Source organism: Lepidochelys kempii, chromosome 3, assembly GCF_965140265.1.
Source record: "Lepidochelys kempii isolate rLepKem1 chromosome 3, rLepKem1.hap2, whole genome shotgun sequence".
Classification (NCBI taxonomy): domain Eukaryota; kingdom Metazoa; phylum Chordata; order Testudines; family Cheloniidae; genus Lepidochelys; species Lepidochelys kempii.
The window spans coordinates 8,820,837-8,848,689 of NC_133258.1; the positions used below are offsets into that span (position 1 = coordinate 8,820,837).

The 27,853-nt window shown below is 48.7% G+C and overlaps 1 protein-coding gene across 2 annotated transcripts in view; it reads left to right on the forward strand.

Annotated features, from left to right (window-relative positions):
* PRSS55 (serine protease 55) overlaps positions 1-27,853 on the forward strand; it is a 95,456-nt gene that overhangs the window by 19,546 nt on the left and 48,057 nt on the right. The gene's annotated exons all lie outside the window — the stretch shown is intronic.

The following is a 27,853-nucleotide window of genomic DNA, read 5'->3' on the forward strand; positions in this document are numbered from 1 at the left end:
TTGGGCTTAGTTGGGACAAGGTGCTACAGAAAAAATTAAAAGGAGTACTTGTGGCACCTTAGAGACTAACCAATTTATTTGAGCATGAGCTTTCGTGAGCTACAGCTCACTTCATCGGATGCATACCCGATGTATGCATACCCGATGTAGCTCACGAAAGCTCATGCTCAAATAAATTGGTTAGTCTCTAAGGTGCCACAAGTCCTCCTTTTCTTTTTGCGAATACAGACTAACACGGCTGTTACTCTGAAACCAGAAAAAATTAAGGTAGCAGAGAACCTTCTGCGATTTGCCCATTAGTCACCGTATAAAGAAGGCATCCGTTACGGTAATTAGACAAAGTGCTAATATCGATACACAGTCCTTCTAAACAGGAGGTATTTTTTTTAAAAAAAAAGATAGTTACTAACTGCAGGTTCAAAGAAAGAGCTCAAACAACAAAGCTTGAATTCTAGCTTTGTCTCCTTTGTTTACCAGGGATTACACCGTGTTGGGAATTCTGTGCAGCACAGAGAGACATCTAGTGGCTGAATAAACTACTTCAAGTAAACAGATCATAGCACAAAGGAAGGCAAAAGTGAATAGCATTTTATTTATATTAAGGGATCTCTCCTGAGCGCATTTACATTCGCTCAGCGAAACAAATGAGAGTTAAAGGTGCTCAGTGTAAACTGACAGACCACGGTCATCATCAGGCAGGATTGAATTTAAGATCTCTGGAGCTTAGTGCATGAGTCTCTACTGCATGACCTCTCTCTTGTGTCTCGGTGCCACTAGACGGTACAGAACACCACACCCTAGAGGTGTGTGGGTTAAATCAGCACATGACCGGAGGCATTCAGAACCCTCACACAATCTGTCCCTTACCTCTCAACTAGGCATGTTGCCAAATGATTTCTGGTCCTTTCAATTTTGAGACCTTTCTTAGATTCTCTTGAGCTGTCTTGAAAGAGAATGCTTAGTCATGCAGTAATGGCTGTTCAATATCCCACCCTGTGCAACACAATAAAAGCCCAAGGACTTACAGCAATGATAAAACTCTGCAGTAGGATTGTGGGAAGCAAATTGGTTTTAATTACCTGGGTGCTTTCTGGCTAGCTAGCAGAGCAGCCTTGTAAATGAGAATTAATTCATCCACCTTAAGCTAATGCAAACCCATCTTGACATAAGAGTCAGACTTTATTTTGTGTGTCATCTGCAGGGAAAATAATGCCTAATTATTATTAGTACTGAGTAACGCTTATGAAAATTGCTCTACATTAATTTCACATGGCTGGCTGGCTAATGGATTCACAAGGGCCTTGTAACACTCTATAAAAAGACTAATAGACACTAAAAACAAGGGGAACACATTACTCTAACAGCTATTTGTACGCGATGATGTCCACTAGCATTAATACCTGTATTTATTTTGCCTCCCATTAATAATATATCAGCCAATTATAGAAGCTGTAGCAATGGTTGGCTGTCAAGCAATGTTTCCTAATGCTGCAGTCTAATCAGCTGTGGAATTGTTTCCCCAAGGGAAATGATGGAAGGTTTATCACTTGTGTCATTGCTATGGAGAGGTTCCATAAAGTGCTAATCTATAGCACGCTGCATGGAAGAATCCTGAGTTTACAGGGAGACATTGGCTAACCTTGTAGATCTTTCCATCTCTAACATCTACAATTCTATGAGACTATAAGAACAATGAAGGATGTAAAGCAGTATGAGCCAGTGTTTAGAGCAGGACCTTTGGAAACAGCAAATCAAGGTTCTAATCCCGGCTTTGATGCCAAGTCATCGAGAGACCTTGGGAAAGTCACATCAACTCCCCGTGCCTTGGTTTCCCTATTTGTAAAGTGGAGATGATAATACTCATCCCCTTGGCAATGCATGTTAAACTCCACAGATGAAAATGGCTTTTTAAGTAGTAAGTCGTGGTGTCTTTTCTCAGTCTATGATATCACAGGGCTCACCATTACCAACAGATATGGCTGAGTTACCACAGATTTCCCTTATGGTTAGAGCAGGGAATACCAGGGGTATCTCAGATAGCTCTGGGTGGTAAGTAGAACTGATTGAAAAAATTGCGACAGAAAAGTTCCATGGGAAAACGCAATGTTGTCAAAAAATGTTCCATGGATTTTTTTTCTTTTTTTTACTGATTTGAAATAGAAATGGAGTATTTCATTTTGACTCTGTTTCATTCTTTTAAAACGTTTTGCCTTCTAATTAATTTTAGTATCAGATTAATACCTGTAATATTGCTATCTATAGATTATAATCTTCTGCATACATATTATTGTATGTTGGCATTATCAAACTGAAACGTTTTGATAAGGTCAGTTTGATGTTTCTGACGTAATGTTTCAGAATTTCCACTCCACACAATTGTTCAAGATTTTGAGTTCTCATCACGGTTTGGGTCGAAGGGATGTTCCCTTTGAAATTGGTTTTTCCTGACCAGCTCTAAAATGTTAGCAAATGCTGATTTTTCTTTCTTGGTCACTGCAGGTGAAATATTAAGATGGCCAATGAAATCACTCCACAGTGCTACCAGCACACTTAGTTCTAAGTAGATTCAAAGTCTGCGGAGGAGGGAGAGTCAGACCCAGCGTTTTGGTTTGGACCCATGTTTACCAGGGTTGCATGCCAAGAGCCAGATCATGTGTTGCCCACACAGGCAGAGCTGTCCCTAGGGGACAGTGCATCGGGGTGATTGCTTGGGGCCCCGTGCTTTGGGGGGGCCCTGCAGGCCAGTGCAATTGGCTGGTGCGGTCGGTCCTGAAAGTTAGGGTACCTAAGGAATGGGATGGAGAACAATCCTGCCGTTATTACCCTTCTTTGACAGGGTAACTGATTTCGTGGATAGGGAGATAGAGGGGGACATAATATACCTGTACTTTAGCAAGGCTTTCGACACAGTCCTCTATTTCATTCTGATAAATAAGCTGGAGAAATGCAGGCTTGAGAGAATACCATTAAGTGGATACATAATTGATTAAACAACTGCAAACAAAGAGTAACTATTAATGGAATGCTGTTGGATTGGAGGGGGATCTCAAGTGGGGTTCCCCAGGAATCTGTTCTGGGTCCAGTGTTTTTTAACATCTTTATTACTGACCTGGAGGTAGGTATAGAGAGCGCACTGATCCAGTTTGCAGATGGCAAAAGGTTGGGGTGGGTGGTTGCCAATACTTTGGAGGATGGAGCTAAAATTCAGAGGGTTCTTGATAAATTGTAGAAATGAAATTCAACAAAGACAAATGTCGGGTGCTTTGCTTAGGGAAGAAAAACCAACTGCACGAATCCTGACTGGGGGAAAATTGACTTAGCAGCAGCTCTGCTGAGAAGTTCCAGGAGATGTGGTGCATCACAACCTCAACATGAGTCAACAATGTGATGCTGTTGTGAAAAAAGCAAATGCAATTTTGGGTTGCATAACAGTGGCACAGCGTGCAAGCCATGGGAAGTGATAGAGCTGCTCTGCTCAGTGCTGGTGAGGCCTCAGCTGGAGTACTGTGTCCAGTTTTGGTCACCAATGCATAGACAGGATCTAGAGAAACTGGAAAGGACCCAGAGGTGAGTGACAAAGAGGATCAAAGGGATGGAATGCAAGCCGTGTGAGCAAAGGCTGAAGGAACTGGGTATGTTTAGTTTGGAAAAGAGGAGATTAAGGGAGATATGATAGTGGTCTTCAGATATTTGAAAGGCTGCCACAAAAAAGATGGAAGGATGTTGTTCTCTCTTGCCGCAGGGGGCAGGACAAGAGGCAATGGGGTCAAACTACAGCATAGCAGACTTAGATTAAATCTCAGGAAAAACTTCCTAACGGTAAGACCAGTAGGACAATGGAACAGACTGCCTGGAGGGGTTGTGGAAGCTCCTTCACTGGAGATTTTCAAAAGGAGTCTGGAGCCAACTGTCTGGGATGGTTCAGACCAGGGGTCGGCAACCTTTCAGAAGTGGTGGGCTGAGTCTTCATCTATTCACTCTAATTTAAGGTTTTGCGTGCCAGTAACACATTAACATTTTTAGAAGGTCTCTTTCTATAAGTCTATAATATATAACTAAACTATTGTTGTATGTAAAGTAAATAAGGTTTTTAAAGAGTTTAAGAAGCTTCATTTAAAATTAAAATGCAGAGCCCCCCGGACCGGTGGCCAGGACCCGGGTAGTGTGAGTGTCACTGAAAATCAGCTCGTGTGTGCCTTTGGCATGCATGCCATAGGTTGCCTACCCCTGGTTTAGACACAACAAATCCTGCATCGTGGGAGGAGGTTAGACTAGATGACCCTGGTGGTCCCTTCTAACCCTATGGTTTGATGATTCTATTATCATGCCATCTAGGAACCAAGTTCAATCCTGATCACCCCATCCCTGAAAGTGGATGGCAGAAACAGAGGATTTAGAGACATGTGCCGAGAATGGTTTAGAGGATTGGGGAGACATCCATTAGAAAGGAATGGTACTGTTTAGATTAGAGAAGAGACAAATAAGTGACTTGATAGAGGCATACAAGATAATTAATAGTATAGAGAAGGTAAACCAGGCCCTGCTCTATATTCCTTCTCATAATATAAAAACAAGAGGACATGCAATGAAACTGAAAGGCAACAAAATAAAAACAAAGACAAGAAAATACTGTTTTGCGGATCATATAATTAGCCTATGGAACTCATCGCCACAAGATATCATTGAGACCAAGAACTTAATATGATTCCAAAAAGGATTGGACATCTCTGTGGGTAATGAGAATAGCCACAATTATGTTAGCTGGAGTAATAGGTTTCTGTTAGTGATGTAAATTCTCGTGCTTCAAGGATTAACCAGCCCATAAATTTCCAGGTGTTAAGAAGAAGCCTCCCTTACAGGTAAGTGAATTGTCCATTGTGGTGTTTCTTCCACCTACCTCTGAAGCAGCTGGTCATGGACACTGCCAGAGATGGCAATACTGGATGGATGGACCAATGGCCTGACCCGCTATGGCAATTCGCCTGTGGCTATCCACATCTGGTCAGCTTTGTGGGCCAGTGCAGACTGGGAGAGGAGTTTGGCCCCACCTCCTCCCTACCCCATTCTGGGTAGCCTGCGCTCTGGGGGTTCTAGGACAGAGCATGCGGCTGTGATTGTACCCTGTCCTTGTGCAGGGAATGGAGTGGGGAGGGGAGACCTCTTGTTGTCATCTTCCCTGCCCTGCACATCCACACAGGGACAGGACACAATCCGACCCTGCCTCAGGATCTGAGCAGGATGAAACACTGAGTGCCTCCTGCAATAGTCACTGCAAGCGTTCAGCGCTGGCAGGCTTGGGCCCTTAGCCACTTAAACAAATACTGAAACACTCCTGTTCTTTCCCTGACTGCGTACAAATGTCTTTTTCCAATTCCCCCTCCCTCCCAGATAGCTCTCTGTTCCTCTGAGTGCTAATCTGCCTCACAGACACAAAGCCAGCCCACGGCACGCTCGGTCTGTTTCTTCAAACAGCATCTTCCCATTGTACTTTCAAATAAAACAAAAGAACTATGCTGATTTAACACAGCGTAGACATTTTATTTCAGCAGGTGCAAATATCAGAGCACTTATTCTTTTCCAGCAGGAAAATGCCTCCCCCGCCCCAACCCTCTTTAAACCCATCAGTTTGCGAGAATATTGTCATTGAATCATAAGTGACACATGGTCATATATTAAAACTAATAGGGCAGCCCTTTATTTTTATGTATTTTATTTATATTCCAAGGTCAAAATGAGAAGGAGTGTTGTCTAGTGGTTAGATCTAGAGAAATTCTATTCCTGTGTCTCCTGCTGACTTGCCGAGTGACCTTATGGGCAAGTCATTTAGCAGCTCAGTGCCTCAGTTTACCCACCTTTAAGCACGCGAATCATCGCCAGACATTCACTTCTCTTGAGATGATCATCCAGATGTATTGACCAAATAGAAATGCTGACTGAAGCCAAGCCATTTCCGGGACAGAGGGCAGTAGATATTTAACAATGCACGGCAATATGAAGAATGCCAGTGTGACGGGGTGTATTGGGTCCTTTGAGGCTCCCCGCTGGAGACTTCGCTGTCCTACCACACCCCGCCCCAGAGAAGGAGCAGTGAAGTTGGGTCTTCCAGGCATGCCTAGAAAGGCTGCGGGGAAGCAGCCAATCAGAATGCAGCAGGCTCAGTTAAAAGGAGGTGCAGGGCGTACCCAGGTCAGTTGCTGGCTGGGACCGGAAGGGTGAGGAAGACTGTGAGAGTCTCCAGGTGAAGTGGCCTGTGGGAGACCTGGTCAACAGAGAACTTCCACCCTGAGGTAAGGGTGGAGTGACAGGGACTATGTGGGAAGTGGTCCAGGAAATAGCAGCAGTAGTAACTATTAAAGGAAGCAGCATGTGGCTTCCTGTTTGTAGGGTCCCTGGGTTGGGATCCAGAGTAGTGAGTGAGCCTGGGTCCCCCCACCAGTTGCTGGGGAAGCTGTCAAAGCCTGAAAAAGGGGATAAGACTCAGTACTAAAAGCCCAGGAAAAGGGCTAGAACAGGGGTTCTCAAATTGGGGGTCATGACCCCTCAAGGGGTCACAAGGTGGTTATGTGGGGATTGTGAGCTGTCAGGAGTCAGAGCGGGCACTGTCAGCCCTGCTAGGCCTAGGGGGTAGGGTTGCACTCAGAGGCCTGCTGTGTGAAAGGGGTCACCAATACAAAAAGTTTGAGAACCACTGGGCTTGCGTTTAAACAGGGTCAGTGAGACTCGCTGAGGACAGAGAGTCTCCAGGGAGGAAGCTCTGGGGGCATGGCTCTAAACCACGGCAGGGACAGACCTAAAGCTAGCCCAAGAGGGGCTGAGAACTGAGCTCAGAGACAGGGCTGCAGACGTTACCAACGACACAGGGGTCAAGCTCTGTTGGACCTTGTTTGCTGGCTCATGTTGACTGTGTGTGACTCGGCTGGAGAGCTGAGCCACTGAAGACTCGCCTGATGAGGGAATTGCCGATGGCGGGGGCACCATGAGCAGAGAGAGTGAAGGTTCACACACACCTGCCAGGAGGAGCTCAGGAGAGGTGAGTGCTCACTATCACAGCCCGTCTCTCGGCAAGATTGTCTTAGGAGGATGGGATGAAATCTGGAGGCGATCCAGTCATGGGACCGAGCATAATTTGGAAGATAGGCATTCCTAGCTAAGCACATTCATAAATCTTTCCTGAGACACAATAGTAAGGAGCGTCTGTGCATTTCCCTGGCATTCTTCACTGCACAAGTGTGTTGGCTTTGCCTTCTGGCACAGAAGTGGCTTGGCTTCCGTTAACACTTCTCTTGGTGGCTGTCCTTATTGTAACGATGGTCATGGTCATCCTCAAGTCATGCCGCTCTGATTCCAGTGTTCTGCGCTGTTGCTTTGAGCACACCTTCATTCTTTCCTGGGAGAGGATAATATAAGTCATGGTTGTCTAGTTACATCACTGCCATGCTGTAGGGAGGCTAGTACCATTGGAAGCAGCTCAGAAGACTGCTATCTGGACAGGGAGGCTTCCAGAATGCTAATTTGAATGAGGACCCAGACTGATGATGCCTGTTGCAAGATTGATAGTTTTTAGTCTAGTTTCTGGTATCTGCCTCATGCTTAGTGCTAGCTTGGCAGAAAGGGGGAGGCCCAAATGAGAATGAAAGGTTTGCCATAGATCAGACAACTGGCCGTTCTACTCTAATAACCTAGAATGGATAGATTCCTGAGGCTCCAAAAATGCTCAATATGTCTTTTATAATTAGTTGTGCAATGATACATTTCGGGATAAACAGCTCCTACAAGTGCCCCCTTGCAACCAAAAGCATGAAATCTAATCTATATTAATTAGAACTCATTGGAAAACAAAATGGGCCTCCCAGGAGAAATTCCACTCTTGCAACATTAGTTTTTTGGCTGAATTGGGGAAAAATGATTAAATAGCCACATTTTTATTAAAATTAAAAATGCCTGAAAAAGTTGGCTTCAGAACTGTCTAAATGTTTAAGATTTTCTTGATTGACAATTTCACCAAATGGAGCTTTCAAAAGCAAAACATTTTTGACCAAACCCCCTTGTACAATGAGGAAAATGTTTCATTTGAAATTTTTTGGCTAGCCCTAAGACTGATAATTTGCACAGAGCCTTATGGATGACAGTTGCAAACCAGTTTGTAACAATTATAAATTATTCATTTGCAATAATATGGCACTTAAGACCCCTAGTCATAGACCAGAATCCCATTGTGCTAGGCTCTTTCAAACAGAACAAAAGACAGTCCCTGTCCCAAGGAGCTTTCAATCTACAATTGAACCATGAGCCAGTAGATTGATACACACAGACAGAGGGGAATACAAGTAAACAGTGAGCTAGTATTGGTCAGCATGATCGGCAATGGTCTCTGCACACCAGCAGCTGAAGTGTTGTCAAATTTTATGGTGGCATCATGTCAAAGTAGAGTCTTAAACAGCGATTTGCAGCAGGATAATGTGTTCGTTATGAAGGGCAGTGCAGTAGAAATCACAAAGATGCTTTGTCCGAATTTGTGTATTTGTTACAAAGTAAGTCTCAAAACACCACTGTGAAAAAAGCATTAGCATTTTTCAATTGAAGCAGGCAGCGCTTAAGTGACTTGCCTAAGACTGTTCAGTAAATCTGTAGCAGAGCTGGGGGGAGAATCTGAAAGGCCCTTGTCGCAGGGCAATGACTTGCCAGTGAGGTGCCTCCTGTCGGTCGTCCTGGGAATTAGCTCTTCCGGCCAGGAGCGCCCTCTGCAGGCCGGTGTCTCGCCTGCCGCTGGCCCCTCTGTCTCTCCCAGACCCTGGTGCCCTCCTCCATCAGGGTTCTGCCCCTGCAGTAACCCACAATCCAAGTCTCCCCACCCAGGGGATCCCCCAACCCTCTACCCCTCCCGCCTTGCCTCAGTGGCCACTGCTAGTCACCATCTAGTCCCCACTCCCTGGGGCAGACTGCAGACTATGAACCACTCATCATTGGCAAGGGGGGTTGGACCAACTGCCTCTGCCTATCTCTGGGCTGCCCCTCTGCAGCCCCAGTACCCTTTCATTGGCCTTTCACTAGGCCTGCAGCCTGGGGTGTTGCTAGGCTGGAGCTTCCCAGCTCCCTCTGCCCTTCCCCAGCACTGCTCCACCCTAGGTACCCTTCTTAGCTTCCCAGGCAGCCAGGTCCTTCTCTAGGAAGCTAGAGCAAGTGTCTCCTCCCTTCTGGCCCACAGCCCTCTTACAAGGGCCAGCTGGACCCTGATTAAGCTGGCCACAGCTGTGGCTGCTTTCCCAATCAGCCTGCTTTTCCCATTCACAGCCCTCTCCCATGCTTTAATCCCTTCAGGGCAGGAGTGGGATAGTCACCCAGCTACAGTCCTTAATCAACATTCTGGCCAGTATCCACTAGCCCATGCTTCTCCATTACTCTAACATTGGTGTACAGTACCACCAATGTTGTTACGGTTTGCACAATTATTCAGCCCATAGCATTTTGCTTGACAGCATCCTGCATGGGGGAATTCCTCAGGCTGAATATCTTGTTTTCTTTGTTTTAATGGTACCAGCCATTAATGTGACTAAGTGAAGCACTGTTCCTTGGTAGAGGGCTGTGTTTACTGGCATCTTCTGCTCTAGCAATTGTGCTCTCTCTCTGCTGCGTGACGCATTTGTTTCGAGAGCTCTTCAGCCTGCTGGGACTTTGACTGAGTGATTTAGTAGGTGGTGGTTGCAGTGGAATGTATTACATTTGGCATCTCTAGTAGATTCTGAACTTCAGGATGCAACTGGATCGTAAAAATCATGTCTCTCTCAAGAATTTAAAAATTGGTGCTGTTTCTGAAACTTCTCTGTGGACATTATGCACAACTTAAGCAAAAGCAAGCCAGCGCAGATGTCTCTAGGGTGGGGCACAAAGTGGGCAGAGGAACAGATGGTTTTGTGGTCAGGGAACGACACCCCAACTCAGGAGGTCTGAGTTCAATTTCTATCTCTGCCATGGACTACCAGCATGATCTTAGGCAAATCTCTTACAGCTAGATTCTCAGTCTCTTACTCCCACTGGTGAGCAGTTCCTCACATGAGCACTCCCACTGAAGTCTCTGGGACAGCTTACATAAGAAAATCCTTATCAGGAGGGTGGGTATCGCGGCGGTGTTTGTCACAATCTGGCACTTAGCCTCTCTGTGCTTCAGTTCTCCATCTGTTAAATGGTGATAATAATAATTCCCTTTCTCCTGTGTTTTGTCTGTCTGTGTTTGTACAGCACCTAATACAATAGGCCCTTGATCTTGACTGGGACATCCAGGGGCTACCCTTAGGGGTCTGAATGGCACCCCCATTCCATCCTTAATGCCTGCTCCCATATGGGCTAGGAGCCAGCTGCATATTGTGGTGGTTAGAGCAGAGGACTGGCAACTCTTTGCTGTTGGACTAGAACCACACTGATCAGCTGGGAAGGGGAAGAGGAAACCAGAAAGAGGCTGGCTGGAGAGTAACTTTAGAGAGGGAGGCTGCTTTTTACACTCTGGCTAGCTGCAGGCCTTCTGGGAAATTAGGAAGGCTCTAAACGTTAAAGCAGGCTAAAGAAAGCTGCTGGAGAGGTAGGCCTGATAGACTGGGACCCTGACAGAATGGAAGTTTTTTGTATGCAAGGCTTCTGATGGAAGCCTGGGCTAACAGTGCCGTGGTGGGCACCCTGGGGTCTTGGCCTGTGTGTTCTCTGGTTTCCTTGGTTCACTAATTGCCTTGGGTCACAAGCTATCAAGTTGAAAACTAATTCAGAACTAGCACTGTCTGGAGCAGCAGCATCCGCACTGACTGCAGGACATGCAAAAAACAGTGCAGCAGCTGGAGTGGCTAAAGGGGATGGTAGAAAGGCTGAGGAAGTTGTGGCTTCAAGGAAAGGAGTGGCCAGTGGGAACATAAGAACAGCTATACTGGATCAGACCAATGGTCCATCTGCCCAGTATCCTGTCTTCAGAGGGAATGAACAGAACAGGCAATCATCTAGTGATCTGTCCCCTGTCATTCACTCCCCTCCCTTCATCGCTTGCTCTCCCCCCCACCCTCACTCACTTTCACTGGGCTGGGGCAGGGAGTCGGGGTGCGGGCTCTAGGCTGGGGCCAAGGGGTTGAGTATGGAAGGAGGCTCTGGGCTGAGCCTGAGGTGCAAGCTGTGGGAGGGAGTTTAGGTGCTGGAGGAGGCTCAGGGCAGAGGCACGGGGTTGGTGTGCAGGAGAGGTTGAGGGGTGTGGGCTCTAGGAGGGAGTTTGGGTACAGGAGGGGGCTCCGTGATGGGGTAGCAGGTTGGGGTGCAGGCTCTGGCCAGGAGGTGCTTGCCTCAGGCTCCCTGCCTGCCCTGGCCCTGCACCACTCCCAGAAGCAGCCGGGACGTCTCTGACCCCTGCAGGGGATGGCAGTGATCTTCGCACGCTGCCCCTGCAGTTCCCATTGGCCACAGATCCCGGCCAATAGGAGCTGCAGAGTCGGCACTTGGGGTGGGGGCAGCACATGGAGACCCTCTCCTTCCCCCAGGGGCAGCAGAGATGGTCCGACCGCTTCCAGGAGTAGTGCAGGGCCAGGGCAGGTAGGGAGCCTGCCTTAGCCCGGCTGTGCTGCTGGAATTTTAGAATCCTAAAATCTCCTGGTTTTGGCTTCAGTAGCCTGTAGGAGATTCCCAGCAAAACCAGGAGGGTTGGCAACCCTAAGTCCCATACCCATATGTTCCAATGGAAATATAGGCTGGTGCCTTTCCTGACCGTGCATCATCACTACTGTTGATGCATTGTTCCTCCCAATTAAGGTTATTAATGGTCAGCTGCTTTCCTATTGTGTGATATTGAAAGGAACACAGGCACTGCTAGACTGGATCTGACGCTTGTTCCATACTGTCTCTGACAGCAGCCAGCACCTGCTGCTTCAGAGGAAGGCATAAGAAACCCCATGCATTAACAGAAAAAGGAGAAAAACCAGGCTGCTCTTCTCATGCTAGTTTTAAGGGTCTCTGGGCCTCTGTAGCTGACACAGTCCTTCTCCCCCTGCCCCAAGCTGTTGACTAACTTAGTCTCTACAGCAAATTCCCTCTGCCAAAAAGAGGTCATCCTTTTGTGCCCCCTCCCGTGTCCAAGTTTCCCCAAAGAATAGTAGTTGAGAGGAAGAAACAGAACTTTAGATGCAGCCAACTTGACTTAGCAGCCCTGAGGAGCTAAGAATAGCGCTTGTGTATCACCATGACGACATCTCCTTAGCAGGAACATGGGCTTTAATCACACATTAGAGGAGCGCAGGCTGGCTCTGGTGCTATATAAAGAGTACTTTTGGCAAAGGCAAATGATGCTTCATGCACTTGGCAGAAGGAAGCCAAAGGGCTCCACTTATCAACCGGAGCCCACCCTTTTGCTGCATGGAGTTGGAAGGAATACAAGTTTTCAAAGCAGGCATTCTTACTGGTCCCATTGGTGCAGGGCTCCTTGATGCTGCTGCCGCCCCTGCCATGCCTGAGTAGTACATCGCAAATAATAGACGATGCAGTTGGACCCAACTGCAAGGACCCCTGCAATGCCCAGTCAATGAGAGGAGTATGGATGAATGGGGTGGGGATGAACTACCAGTCTACTCCAGCAACTTTGTTCCCTTCACCCTTGCGGTGAGCACAGTACAGACGTTTTGCAGACCTCACACACAATCCACTGCAACTCAGTTAGTTCTCCCTTTCTCCTCTGCAGCTGGCTTCTTGCACAACGAGGCGGTACACATCCAAAGGCAAGAATTTGCCTGTGAGCCCATTGTTTGTGCTTCAACAGCTTTTGCTCCCATTAGCCGCACAGCACTGCTCTCACCTAGAACATCAGAACGGCCATACTGGGTCGGACCAGAGGTCCATCTAGCCCAGTATCCTGTCCTCTGACAGTGGCCAATGCCAGGTGCCCCGGGGGAATGAACCGAACAGGTAATCATCAAGTGATCCATCCCCTATCACCCATTGCCAGCTTCTGGCAAACAGAGGCTAGGGACACCATCCCTGCCCTTGCTGGCTAATAGCCATTGATGGACCTATCCTCCATGAACTTATCTAGTTTGCCTGTCTCATGCTGGGATGAACCAAACACTCCTGGTCACATTGAGGGTTACAGACAATAAAAACTACTTTAGTGGCAAGAACAATCTTTTATGATTCAATTGTCAAATGTTTATACTTCATCAGTATTTTCTCAGTCCAACATTAATGGCGGCAGAGTCACGCGTGTTCCTCGTTTCGTTAGAAACATAGCAGCCTGACAGTCCAGTTGGGTAACTAGAGAAACTAGTACACTCTGGAGAAGCTCAGCCCCAGGATATTAAAGGACCAGTAAGTGAGTGGCAGCCCTGGGAAACCTTTCAGACCTGCAGCTGTAGGTCAGGGGATGTAGCAGAGAGGGCTGCAGCTATTCTATCACAGCTGAAGACTGCGCAGGCAGCTTCCCTCAGTCAAGTGAAAGTCAGCTCCATACATTTTGATGTTCTCTGTGTGGAAACCTCTAAACACTCATCGTAGCTGCTCAAGCAACTCTGGGGAGTTGGATTAGCCACAAGGTGGTGATTAGAATGGTCAGCTGGCAAGAAGCTTCTGCAAGGGGCAATTTGCTACCTGCTGCTGCAGCAGCAATTCCGTAAGTGACCACCTGATGGAACACTAGGTCTGATTCTCTTTTCTCTTATACTGGTGTGAACCCAGAGTACCTCCACTGAAGTCAGTGTGGTCACAGCACTATAAAACCCTTGCCAATGAGAACAGAATCAGGTTTGTTCTTCTGATTCCTGGTATGGCAGATGCTCCACTTTGGGCCTTTCTATAAATATTAAATATGTGGGAGCTTTGCTTTACTTGTAACTCTGGAATGGGACTCTGGAGATCTAGGCTCTCTTACTGCCTCTGGGCAAGCCCTTGGGCAAGTAACTAAGGGCTTATCTACACTTTCAGTGCTGCACCGGTGCTGCTGTAGCACGTAGTGAAGAGGCTACCAAGCCAACAGGAGAGCTGCTTACATCCGTGTAGGTACTGCATCCCTCCAAGAGGTTATGTTAATGGGAGAAGCCCTCCTGTTGACCTCGAGCTGTCTACACTGGGGGTTAGGTCCATATAACTAGGTCTCTTGGGAAGGTGGATTTTCCACCCCTCTGAGTGACTGTTATACTGACTTAAGTTGGGACTATAGACCAAGCCTAAGGCCTTGGTCCAGCAAAGCACTTAAACATGTATAGCTTTAAACACAATAGTCCCACTGACTTGCTAAAGAGACCCCTCATATGCTCAGTTATCCATATCCTTAAGTACTTTCCTGGATGGGCCTTGATCTCTCTGTGCTTTACTTCCCAGTCTGTAAAATGGGGAAAACAAGTCTGCTTTATTTGTGGGCAGGTCTACACTCAAAATGCTACACCAATGCAGCTGTGCCTCTGTAGCCCTTCAGTGAGGATGTTACCTATGGCAATGTGAGAGCTTCTCCCGTTGGCATAGTTAATCCACTTCTATGAGATGTGGTTGCTAGGTCGAGGGGAGAAACCCTCCCATCAGAGTACTGTCTAAACCAGGGCTTAGGTTGGTATAACTCTGTCACTCAGGCATGTGGATTTTTCACACCTCTGAGCAACATAGTTTTACCGATGTAAGTTTATAGTGTAGACCTGATCTTAGAGTCCTGCTGTGAAGATAAACCCCATCAGTGTTTGTCTGGCACTCACATGCTAGAGTGTTGTGGCATAAAAAAGCCTTGTCAATACAGGAGAGACAGTGAAACTGAAAAAAGGCTAATACTGTGTAAGGCCCCAGAGCAAGAAGGCTTGGAGGGATAGACCTCTTTACTTTCCCCTGTGGAAGAAAGGGGAAAAGCTAGCTCTGGCAGGCTTAATTTACATATTGTAATTTCATCCCTGTACACTTCTGCTCAGTGCTTCATGGTGTATTGTTTGGAGATTATCTGAAATCTTACATAAGAGTGCAGGGGACTGGACTAGAAGACCTCTCGAGGTCCCCTCCAGTCCTACACCCCTATGTATATAAAGGGGGAAGAGCTATGAAAGTTAAAGCCTGGCGAAAAGTGGGTCACCCTGTTCTAAAAGGTAGTGAGTGGCCCAAAACTCAAGGAGACAGAATCCTTCCATAGTCTCTATCTGGGAGACAAGGGGGTTCTGTTCAGAGATTCAGGTTTTGTGTTGGGCTATGCTAAGAACTGGGTTTCCTACCCAGAACTTTGGAACCCTGTGAGATGTTCTTTTGCCACACTAGTGACTCTGCAAGACTGCCCTAGTGAAGAGGAGCGGGATCTACTGCTGCTGGACTCTAGACTAAAGCACCCAGGTTGGGAGAGCTGCCTCCCGCCATCCACTTGACCACCACTTGATCTAATCAGGGTTATGAGTGAGTTGTAGGTGGGATGGAGTTTGTATAGTGGGCCTTACCCATAGGCAGCAAATGATATGGCCCAGTGGGGTCCTTTCTCCACCAGTATGCAGGAATATGGGCCTGGCTCCAATGTTTGGGCTTATATTTAATCAGTCGTCCTGGTCCTAGGAAGGACCAGGGCAACCACCCTGGGCCCTGCGCTTTAGGGGGCTAGCAGAGGGGTCCAGTACCAGCAGCAGCAAGCAACCCAGCCCCTGCCCCCCCACAAGCCTCTGACCTGCTCCTTTCTGGCTTTTGCCCCCTCCCTCGAGCGATGCCGGTGGGGCAGAGCAGGGCAGGCTGGGGCCAGGTTGCTTGCTGCTGCCGGTTGCAGGCCCCTGCTAACCCTCCAGGCCACCCTGGACCCTGCATCCCCCTGAAGCCTGGGGCCTCCAAAGCACGGTGCCTGGGGCAGTTGCCCCGGTCAGCCCTACAGACAGGACAGCTCTGCTTGGACCCATTCTCAGCACCACCAAAAATTATATAAACCTGGCACTCAAGGCCCTACCCATGTACCTTAGTTGGATTTTGCTGATTTTTATTCTGTAAATATCCACTTGCTGTGTTCTACCGAAGAAAGGGCTTGAATGACTTCACATTCCAGGGGATTCCTGAACTGGAAAGGTAACTGGGGGAGGTTGCAAGGTTGCTTTGTGGTTTCCTAGTGCCAGACCTGGGAGTGCAGCTCTGAGAGGAGGCTCAAGCCATGTTTCATTCCATTTAGAAGAGGTCCCCTAGATTGACTGAACCTGGCTTCTGTTGCTGGCCTCTGTATCTGGCAGAATGGTTACAGGTGCCAATAACTTGGTTGCTGCAGCAGCAAGCAGCATTGCTTACTATACAGGGATGTATCAAGTGCCTCTTGTGGAATCCTTTATACCACTTGAAAGTTCAGATACTCTGCTCTCAGGTGGCATCAGCTATTAACCCTGATCCACCAGAGCAAAAAAGTGATCAGCCATTAAATCTGTCATTTGGTCCCTCATGTATTTTCTGTTAGCTCTGACCCAGAGCTCATTCTAGCAGCTCTCGGACCAGAGAAGCTTTGCTAAGGGCCTTGCTAGAAAGCATTTGTAACCCTTTTTTAACAGCCAGTGAAGCACAAATGCCAGTGCCTGGAGTGATTTCTTTTTCTTTCAAGACAACTGCGATAGCCATGTGTGAACATCATGACAGCCCTGATAATTTTTTACCAGTTTTGGGAGCTATTGATTTTTAGCCATGTATTATGGGTGCTGAACACTTGAAAATCTGATGCCAAAGTGCTCTTGAAAATCTGCTCTCCGAGCAGATGGATGATCTAACTTCAAATTGCAGTTTCTTTTTTAAAAAAATGAAAAGCCATTTCATCCCTTGAGAACAAGTAACTTCAAATTGTATATCGGGAAGAAGCTTTCTAAGGAGGAAAGTTATTAGACTGGCAACACTAGAAACTCCATCACCTGAGATTTTTAAAATTATGCTGGGTAAAGCATTAAAGACCATAGTGTGCTGGCTGGTATGTGGCCTAAATGTCCTATCTACCATTCCTGCTCTAGTGTCCATAGGATATGGGAGGAGGATGACATGCAGTAGCTTTTGATGCACTGGTTACATGGCTAGACACATTCCAGCCAGAGATTTTTATGAGCAATGTGGCATGTGTCCATATAAGTGCTTGCTGAAACTTTGTTTTGTTAGTGGCCTTTAGTATGACATACAAAAGGAATCCTTTGCATTGTATCGCGATCTACAGGATGACAGTTCCATCTTCATTAAGAGCACAAGTCCCTAACTCAATAAGGTTGCTTTTCAGAAGGGCTCAGCAATCACAACTGAATCCAGACATTCAACAGTGCTAGGCTCCTACTTTCATAGTGGTTTTTTTTAAGGGTAGAAGGGACCATTATCATGCAGTTTGATCTTTTTTCAGAGTAGTAGCCATGTTAGTCTGTATCCACAAAGAACAAGAGTACTTGTGGCACCTTAGAGACCTCTTGTGCCTAGTGCAGGCCATAGATGCCACACAGGCCCATTGGCTGCTGAGCTGTTTTGAGACACTGGCCATCGTATGCCACAATAGGAGATGTGGGGTGCACCAACACTTTGCTAAGTCTGGCCCTCATTTAGGTGTTTAAATGGGAGCTGAATTCTTTTCAAACTCTGGCCCCCAGTTGTAGGTTCTGAACCCTTAAAAATGTGGCCGGAGATAATACAATTCTAGTGTGCATTTCTCTTCAAACTGAAAGCATCTTAAAATATCTCACTTCTCTGCCTGGAAAATGAAAACAGACTTGTCTGTTTCTCTCTCAGGTTCTTATTTGTTGGTTCCACAGTACAACATTCCGGTTAGACTCGTTGCCAGGATTGTTTGTTTTGTCTTTTTAAAAAATGTCTATTTGATTTTTTTAATTGTTGTTGGCCTTACATCTTGTAAACGCTTATTTTTTAATACATAAATGTAGGGCAAACCACCTGACAGTGTCCCTTTTAATTAATGTTTGTAATTGAGGAATATGACCTCTAGATGGCAGAGTTTCCTTCTTTTGTGCTTTATTGTCTAGCTGCTCACTTCCATTCAACATAACTAAGCTTATTGCAACGGAGTTTGATATGATACCTTTTGTGAGATCTATGTAGTCTGAGAATAGGTGGCTCAGCAACTTGCTATTGGGGTTAGAGGTCTTTTCTTCTTTAATTCACCAGTTCAATCTAGCAAGTGATGGTTTAGTGCACACATCTCAAGTGTCCTTTATATGAGGGTCAAAGTACCCTGCATTCCACCCACAGTTGGTGACCCCCTCACTTTCATTATGGACAAGTGCAGAATCTTGAAACCAAGGTTATAGCAGAAATTGCTTACCCCATTTAGACCGTAAATTCTTACGGGCAGAGACTGTCTCTGTCTCTGTTTGTACAGGGCTTAGTGCAATGGGGCAGGTTGAGGGGTGCCTTTGTGAAATGAGTTCAGGGGTTTGGCTCCATTACCCAGTGGGCAAGCATCTAAATCACAACTAGCACCACTGGTGGCCTTGTCAGCGGAGATTGGTGATATCTTGGGCCGTTAGCATTTTTCTTGGCTTTTACAGGCCAGCATGGGCATGTAACACTCTAAAAGCATATTTTGAATTGGTAAAAATGTTGACCCGCTTTTTTTTTTTTTAACAGTTTGAGCACACTGGTCAGGGCTACTAGCTCAACCAGCTGGGCAGAGGTCCCAGTGGGCAACCCCTCGGCCTTTACAGTATCATGGAGGGTCACGACAGCATAACCCGCCCTTCTTTGCCCATTTATGACAATGCTGCTACCATTAGTGAACCACTTATAATTTGCATTTGGGAGCAGCTGATTCTTTAAGTCTTGGCGGCTGGAGTATTGGGCATTTATGATCTTTAAACAGTTGTGTTTTTGTACCTCTTTCTGACAGGAGGGTGGCTGGGTTAAGGGTGGGGCAAGACTGCAGGGTGACCTCGGGGTTCTCGAACAGCTTAGCCTGATACCGAGCTATCTGAGCCTGGGTGGGCCAGAGGCCACCCTTGGTGTCCAGCAGTGCTTGGACCATATGGGGGGTATACACTTGCATGACTCCTCCCAATGTTAGCTTTTTGGCTTTTTTAAGTACTAGGGCAGTAGCCGTGGCCGCCCGTAAACATGCCGGCCAACCCTTTGCAGCCTGGTTAGGTTGTTTAGAAAAATAAGCCACAGGATGTTTTCCAGGTCCCCAACAACTGGGTTAGCACTTTCAGGGCCACCCCTTTTTGTTCATGTATATACAATTGAAATGGCTTAGAGATTCGGCAGACCCAGCGCTGGAGCTTTTATTAGCTTTTTTTTTAAAGATTTTTAAATGCCTTGTTGGCTTTTGGGGACCAGTGAAAGGGGTTGTGATTTGTTTGACACTGTTATATAACAGTTTAGCCATAGTTTAAACTTTGGGATTTATATTCTGCAAAAGCCCGCCATACCCAGAAAGGCCCTGAGCCGTTTACGAGTGCTTGGGGTAGGGACCTGACACATAGCTTTTTTTTTTGTTTGTTTGAAAGCTGGTGCTTTTCTTGCTGTAAGTGAAACCCTAGGTATTGTACTTTTGGGAGGGCAATTTGAGCCTTTCTCCGTGCAACCTGATATTCTTGATACATCTCCTTGGGCTTTTCCATGGCCTCCAAGGTATCTGAGCATCCCCCCAGAGGCATAGGGTTCTTTTTCTCTGGGCAGCAGAGGATTTCATTTTTGACCTGGTTTTATGCATTTTTTTTTCTTCCCCTTTCTGGATTTGTTTAACCTCTGACATGGGGTTCCCAAGACTGTGTCATAGGGGTGGGTTTCCATTTTGCTGTGGAGGTGCTGAGGTTTGTGTCATCCCAAGGCCTCCCAGGAGCAAGTCCCAGGTTTGTCAGCTGGCTGCTGAGGAAGCTCTGCCTCCTGCACAGGGGAATTTGACTCTGGAGGCTGACAGTGGAATAGAGCTATGGTGGTTCTTTGGGGAACCTGCTGGTCCAATCCCATGTATGACAAAGAAGATGAGAACCAAAACCTTGAATGTGACCCAGTATTCTATGCAGAGCCAGTGCAGAGAGCAGAGCACGGGGGTGATGTGAGCTCTGGGGCAGAGCAGATGTGCTGCTGCAGTGATCTGAACCAGATGTAGCTTTTTATTTTATTAAGGTTGGCAGTTGCATTCCTATATTTGCAGGAATAGAGTCCTATATGCTAAGGCCTGAAGGGCTCATGATGGTTGCCTAGTCTGAGCACCTGCACAGCACAGGTGAGGGGATTCCACCCAGCAAGTCCTGCAGGGAGGGAATTATACTTCCTTTTTTCCTGAAGCAAACACAGTCAAGCCCAATAATGTGCAGTAATAAGAGCCAGAGGTCACGAATGATCACCACAGCCAAGTCCAAATCCACCAAGACAGGGCACAATTGTCTTGTGAACTGCAGGTGGAAGGATGGGCCAGTGGTTAGGACACTAGCATGTGAGAGGCCCATGTTAAAGTCCTTTCTCTGCCACAACCTTCCTGTGACCTTGGGCAAGTCACTTAGCCATCCCGTGCCTCAGTTCCCCATCTATAAACAGCACTACCCTGCCTCCCAGCGGCATGGTGAGGATAAATACATTAAAGATTGTGAAGTGCTTTGAGATCTAGTGATGGAAGTGTCTATGTAACATTTCTGTATTATTACAGAGCCCCCCACTCCCAGGGAGCCCTGACTGGTGGGATTTGCTCAAACAGGAGAATCCAACCTCACAGAGCTCCAGTGGGCTAGAGAGAGCAGGCAGGAAATCCTGCTCATACTTCCTGCTGTGAGCTCTCCTGCAAGGAACTGCAGTTGTATGGGCTGCTGAGAGTGCACCTGTGCAGTGACAGCTGCTGCTGAAGGGTGCTAGCAGGCCAGGTGTCCAAGCTCTGGGCTGTGGCCTGGGCTGAGGGAGCAGCCTGAGCCTGGGGCCCTGATGAGCCTGCACCACAGTGACTGTGAGGATCAGACAGAAGGAGGCCCCACCTCTGTGACTGAGGGTCTGCTTGGCGCTGATGGACATGACTGTTGCTGATTACAGTGGTGGGGTGATTTCTGGGTGAATCCCTGCCTACCCAAGGGCAACAAGGAGGGGTCTCCATCCCAAGGCCAGGGGTGGGAGTTTGGCATGAACTACCACCAAGGGGCACCCCCACCACACATCTCCTTAGGCTTCAACCTGCTGCTCTTGATCCAGTTGCTGACCTCAGCTGTGAGATGATGTCACTTGCATCTGATGGGCAGGTGCTGTGGAGCTGAGTGTCCCCTCCATGTCTTCTCACAATCTCCCCTGGTGGCTCCACATGGAGACTGTAGCAGTCTTGGCAGGAGGATGAATCTCTGTGGGACTCTACAGGCAGGAGCTCTGGAAGAGGAGAAGCAGGTGATTGTCTCCCTGGGTTGGGTCTGACAGCAACAGCTGAACCCATCTCATCTAGTGCTTGCTCCATCTCTGAGGAGGGATGGCAGGAGTCCATGGTCAGATGTGTCAGATCCGGGGGAGAGGTCCAGTCATGAGCATGGACATACAGCCCTTGTCCATGGCCACAAGGAGTTCCCCCATCAGGGCCAAGAGCATTATCGCTGTTCCCACCCTGGCCTGAAGCCTGACTGAAAGGGGTTCAGGATTCTGATTCCACCTTGGTGGAGCTGGACATGACCTGAGAGCGATTCTCAGCTGCCTTCCTCAGGAATGGGAGGATAAATACTAGGTGGTTGGAGATCAGTTGTGGTGAGCGATGGTATCTGTCCAGCTACAGCCTCTGAGAGAAACAAGGACAGAAGAGTGACATTTCCCTCTCTCTCCCAGTTCTGTACCATCCTGCTCCCCTCAACATGCCTGATGTTTTGTGCATTCTCATGTGGTCCGGCTCCCATTGTTTGCAGCTCAGTATCCTGTTTTCAGGTTAGTAGGGAAGCTTGCTGTCTCTGCCAAGAGACCCTCAGTCTCCACAGGTGTCAGGCTGGCATGTTTAATTGGCACTAAAGTTCTACAAAACCTTTTTTAGTCAAACTATTCCTCATTATACAGAGAACAGTTCAATCAATATGAAACCAAGAGTAAACAAAAAGATACTTCATCAAATGGTACTTGGAACACAACAGCTCTGAATCTGACTGATAACCACCAACAGTTACTTAAGTATTAACCCTCAGTTAGCAACATTACAGGACTAAACAGCATAATTCTATATTAGCTTGGCTAAATTAACAATTACATAGAAAGTATGCTCTTGTGGCTGAGGCACTAGACTGGGACTCTGAAAATTTGGGTTTAATTTCCAGTGATTCTATGCTGTGGGCAAGTCACTTAAAAGCCTACTGCCTCAGTTTCCCCATTTGTAAAATGGGGAGAAGTACTTCCCTACTTCACAGTTGTGATGAGAGGAGAAAGCCATGAATACCTGGGAGCAACTCCGAGTAAGGTGATGGGAGCAATACAAGTAGATGTTGTTTCATTGCAAGCATAATGCTAGAAAAGAGCCAAGAGTGGCCTTTTCAAGCCAGCCCCTCTGAACTGGGAAAGGAGTCAGGCAAAGCCAAACGGAGTCCATTGGTGATGTCTGGCTTCTGAATCAAAATCCCACAGTTCCTGCTTCAACTAAAGCCACTCCAATGGCACCAATGTTGCTGGTTAGGAAAAACTCCTTCATGGAGTGAAAGATGCATGGGAATGTGAGGAAGGCCGCTGGAGTCAGCATAGGGTGACCAGATGTCCCATTTTTAAACACTGTCCCTTATTTAAGCCCTCCTGCAGGTGTCCCAGCTTTTCTTCAAAACAGGCAAATAGTCCCATATTCTCTGTCTTACCCCCGCCCCCCTCCTACCCCCCCCCCCATCTGTACCAGCAGGTCCTGCTGCTGGCTGGATCCCTGTTGGCCAGGTGGCTGGCAAACAGGGATCCAGCCAGCAGCAGGACCTGCTGGTACGGATGGGGGGGTAGGAGGGGGGCAGGGGTAAGACAGAGAATATGGGACTATTTGCCCAACAGGGGTGAGCAGGGAGGTCCAGTGGCCAGCAATGGGGGTGGGTGCGTAAGGCTGGTGGTTGGGCGAAGATACAGCGCACAGGGATGGCTGCTGGTCCAGCAGCACAGCCCCCATTGCATGCTGGCTCTTGGCCAGCAGGACTCCACCCTGTTTTTTGGCTGACATGGGCTGCGCGCTGCAATGGCTGGTGAGGTGTGGGCCGGCAGTGGCTGGTTACTTGTCACCTCTGCTGCCCACCCATTGGCCCTTTACATGCTCCCCCCTCTCGCTGTCCTCTCCCTGCTTTGCCCCGTCGCCTTCTCCCTATCCCCCCGGCAGGACACATCCTGCTCCCAGCAGTGTGTGGAGAACCAGCCCCTGGTCAGAGCACTCAGCTCACCAGCAGCCTGGCTGGCAGGCTCCTTCCTTCCCCCACTGCCTCTGGCTGGGCTGGTGCCCTGGGAAAGCCCAAGACCCACCAGCCCAGGGTGCTGGCCAGGGGGAGCTGAGCCTGGCATGTGCCAAAGCCCTTCATAGCACTGGCATGGGGAAGCCTCTCCACCCCTCAGCTAACTTCTGGAGTAGGAAGGGGAAGCTATTTTTTTTTCCAGCCTGTTCACACCCTGAACCTGCAGGCTCCACAGCAGCCCCTGGGGCAGGGGCTTAGCACCCTCTTCACCTACCTCTCCCCCTCCCCAGGTCCTGTCCCCAGGGAGCAGGAGGCTGCTCCATCCCAGGGTACCCTCCCCTGCTGAGCCACCTCTCTGGCCAGGTTCACGGAAGCCCCTGCAGGCAGGTTCCCTGGTGCACAGTGCATCCTTAAAGCTTAACCCCTTCCTGCCCATGCTGTAGCCAGAGGCGGATGGGTTATGTCGTGGCCAGCAGCAGCCTGGAGGTGTTACCTGTCTTTCGACACTGTGTGTTCAGGAAGGGATAGGGGGAGGAGAGATGAGCTCTGCAAAGACATGGGCCAGGTCATCCCTTCCTCACCTCCTCCTCCCCTGCGGCTGGAAGCAGCTCCTGTCCCTTCACTCCTGCACAGTGCTGAAAGGATGTTGCTGGCCACGTTGTGGTGTGAACCCTGGCAGAAATCTGGCAAGGGGGAATCATGTGACCCTGCATTTCCCCTCCCCCCCCCCCCGCACATGTTGCCTCTGGAAGACATGGTACCAGGAGAGGCGAGTCCATCCCGGGGGCCCAGCCAAGCGTGGAGGGCACTGGGAAGGGAGGGTCAGAACAGTCAGTCACGCCCCTTCCCCCATGTGAGAGGTGTACAGGAGTGTGTGTGTGACCTCTCCCCGTGTGGGGGGGGGGGGAGGGAGTAGGCATCTATGTGGTTGTCGCCCCTCCCCATGTGAACCCTAAAGCCTTACAGATAAGAAGGTAAATAAAAAGAATCCAGCTACACAGTATTTCTTTTTAACAGGGGCTCAGTCAACTTAATGTTAATTTGAACATTTGTACTGCATAGTTCTGATGGATTGATTGCAGCTGAACTCACTTGAATATGAGTAATTTTACTAGGTGCCTTCCACATAGGGAAATGTGGTCACCCTAAGTAAGACCACAAGTAGACTAGGTTGTCTTGCATCCAGTCAGGTGTGACACTCACTGAGATGGTCTAATTCCCACTGAGAATTGGGAACATAATGCTACCGAAATTGAAATGCCTTTGAGCCATTCAACCAGAGACAGCAAGAGACTGGCTCCAGGGAGAGACAGGAGGTCATGAGTTCCTGCGTGAGTCACACCTGGGGCTGACTCCCATTAGAAACTGAGCTGTGCCCTTGTGATCAGTACTTGAGGGCCATGCAGGGAAGAGAGCTGGGAAACCTCACTCCTGGCTCAACCTGTCCAAAGCAGATAAGGATTTTCTTAAAGGGTGGGGAAGCTTATGTTAACTTACTTAATTCACTGCCCCTTCCTCATGCACATCCCAGGCTCTGTGAGACCTAAATCAGAACAACAGTCCCTGCATGGTAATGGTAACCTGTCTGCTAACTCAGACAATGAAGTTGTTTGGTTTTGTAAAGCTAAACCGCATTAACCTTTTCAGTCCTTGGATGAGAAACTACCATGCAGAACCCTTAGTGATGGTTAGGACCGAGGGCCAAGATGTTCTATAATGATGGGCGGGGCCCCAAACCTGGATCACCTTAAAAGTGCCTCATTCTCAAAGGGCAGGTGCTCAGCTTGTTCTGAGCATCAGGCCGTCTTAAAATGCTTCAAGTTACGCACCCCAAATTTGTCATCACATGAAAATCTTGGCCAAGGGGGTCTGTCTTCCCTGATAGCAATGAACCCACATCCTACCACAGAGTTAGGGGTCACTGTGCTAACTTTCAGACCAGATGAGGAAACTGTGTGGCCCCAATCTATTAGTGACTATCTCTGCTGGCAACTGGGAGCCACTCCACTGAAGTCTCTGGGGTTTAAAAATCCAAACAAGTGGATTAAATGAGAGCAGAATCACTGTGTCTTGCATGGGACTGTGTGGATTGGCACTTAAGAAATCATAATAGATGTCTGTCTGGGGATCTGGAGAATACTGCGGAGGCAAAGAGAGGAAGGAATAGAGTTTCACCTTTTATTCTTTCATCTTGGCAACAATACACACCGTGTGTGTGCTGGGAAAAAGTCTGTGAATGGCCAAATTAACAATAATATAAAGAGGACCCCCCCCTCGCCTCCCCATACTACCCCTCCCTCTCCCTCTGCCGTCCATTCAGATGGCTGACAATAAACAAGGTCATTTGATTCATTCAGTTCTCAGTGTAAACAAGGTCTCACAATAAAATCCCCCTCTGCCCCCCCTTTTTCTCTAAGAATAGATTTCCCCCCTCTTCCCCCGCCCCCCCCCCCCACCAGGGCCCGGCTTCTCTTCTCCCTTCATCCCTGGATAGCCTGCCACTGCAAATCCAGCCCCACTGCCACTTCCTTGCTCCCAGTCCAGGCTTTGTGAGGCCCTGTTTCCTATTCGGTGTGGGAACCTCAGCTTCCCTGGGCAACATCTGCACGGATGGCCCGGCTTTCTCATATGTGTCAGAACAAATATCACCTCTTGGCAACCAACAACAACCTGCCTCGCTGGGGCTTTGCAATCCAGGGATAAACAATCAAGGGACCCGAATCCCCCACCTTGGGAAAGAACTCCCAGCAGCCAGAGCTTGGGATCAGCTTCCTTTCTTCCCAGGCTGCTGGGACTTCTCTCCCCCCCCCCCCCAGGGGCATTCTGGTCCCTTGATTGTACCTCTTTCTACCTGCGCTGCTGCTGGCAGCATGTGTGCGTGCGGGGGGTGGAAAGGAACTGGGCAGTTGTCTGCGGTGTCTGGGTATTGGGCCCTGGAAGTAGGGGTGGGGGGGTGTGTGTGTGTGTCAGACCAGGTATAGGTACTGGGCTTGGGGAGGCTTACTCAGGTGACTTGCCCTTCCCCTATTCAGGGGTTGCCTGCCAGGGGCCAGATCATCCCCTGGAGCAGGCAAGGCCATCCCTGAGGCCCGGCTAGGGTGACCAGGTGTCCAGTTTTTGAACGGGACTCTGGCGGCTCTGGTCAGCACCGCCAACCAGACTGTTAAAGGTCCCGTCAGCACTGCTAAGGCAGGCTAGTCCCTACCTGTCGTGGCACCGCCCTGCACCCCAGAAGCGGCCAGTAGGCCCAGCTCCTAGGTGGGGGTGGGAAGGGGTCACAGGGCTCCACGCGCTGCCCCACCTACTAGCGTTGGACCTTCTGGCCGCTTTTGGGGCACATGCAACATGGTGTCAGGACCGGCAGCCTGCCTTAGCCCTGCTGCACCACTGACCCAGGAGCCACCTGAGCTAAGCCTGCACCCCAACCCTGCTCCCAGCCCTGAGACCCACCCCAGAGCCCACACCCCCTCCTGCACCCCAGCCCTGGGTCCCTCCAGACCTGGAGCCCCCTCCTGCACCTCAAACCCCTCATCCACAGCCCCACCCCAGAGCCCACACCCCCCTGCACCCCAAACACCTCATCCCTGGTCCCACCTCAGAGCCGGCATGCCCAGCTGCAGCCAACACCCCCGCCCTGCACCCCAAGCCTCTACCCCAGCCCAGTGAAAGTGAGTGAGGGGAGAGGGAATGTAGTGAGCAGGGGGTGGGGCCTTGGGGAAGGGGCGGGGCTAGGGTGTTCTGTTTTGTGCCATTAGAAAGTTGGCAAGCTTAAGCCTAGCCCAATTTATGCCCTTGTTAAAATGGCCCCTATAGGCAACTACATGGGTGCAGAATCCACACAGGTTGGCCCTGCATGTGTAATCATGCCCCCTACCTGCCCTAGACATGCTTCTACTCTCTTCCATGCCCTCCCTGGAAGAATCCTCGTAGAACTAGCTCTGCCCTTGGCACTGTGGTTTCCTGCACCAGGGATATTCGCTGCAAGGTCCTTCTGCCTGCCCTGTGCCCCCTTGGCCAGCATAGCCACACAGCACCAGTGAATTGGGCCCTCTGCATAAGTGTATAAGAGGGAGGTGGTGTGTGAGTGGCCTGAGTTTTCCGCTTTGATCTATGTGGGTGGAAATCCGGAGCAATGCCCCTGAAGTAAACAGGGCCCTGATTTTTACCTTTGGTAGCTCCACTGACTTAAAGAGGGTTTACTCCTGATTTAAGCTGGTGAAAGTGACAGGACAGTCAAGCCCTGTGTGTATGTGGCTTTGTGTGTCTAAGTCAGTCTGAGTGTGGTAGGTTATCATCTCTCTTCCTAGAAAACAGCATGAGACCTTTCCCCTGACACATCATCCTCTCACTGCGTTTGCCATGGGCGGAAGCAGTACAGTCAAGGACGTTAGGTTCTCACCAGCTTCCTTTCTCCCTCCTCTGGGTTGATACAGAGACGGATAAGTCAGGAGCTGTGCAGAGAAGCAGAGGGTTTCCCAGCATGCTACGCTTATTGCAGCTGGCTTCTAATTGAGAATGATTAGCTCTGCAGCAGACAGGGTGAATATCTTTCAGCAACACCTTTTGAGAGGGATAATCTGCTCAGC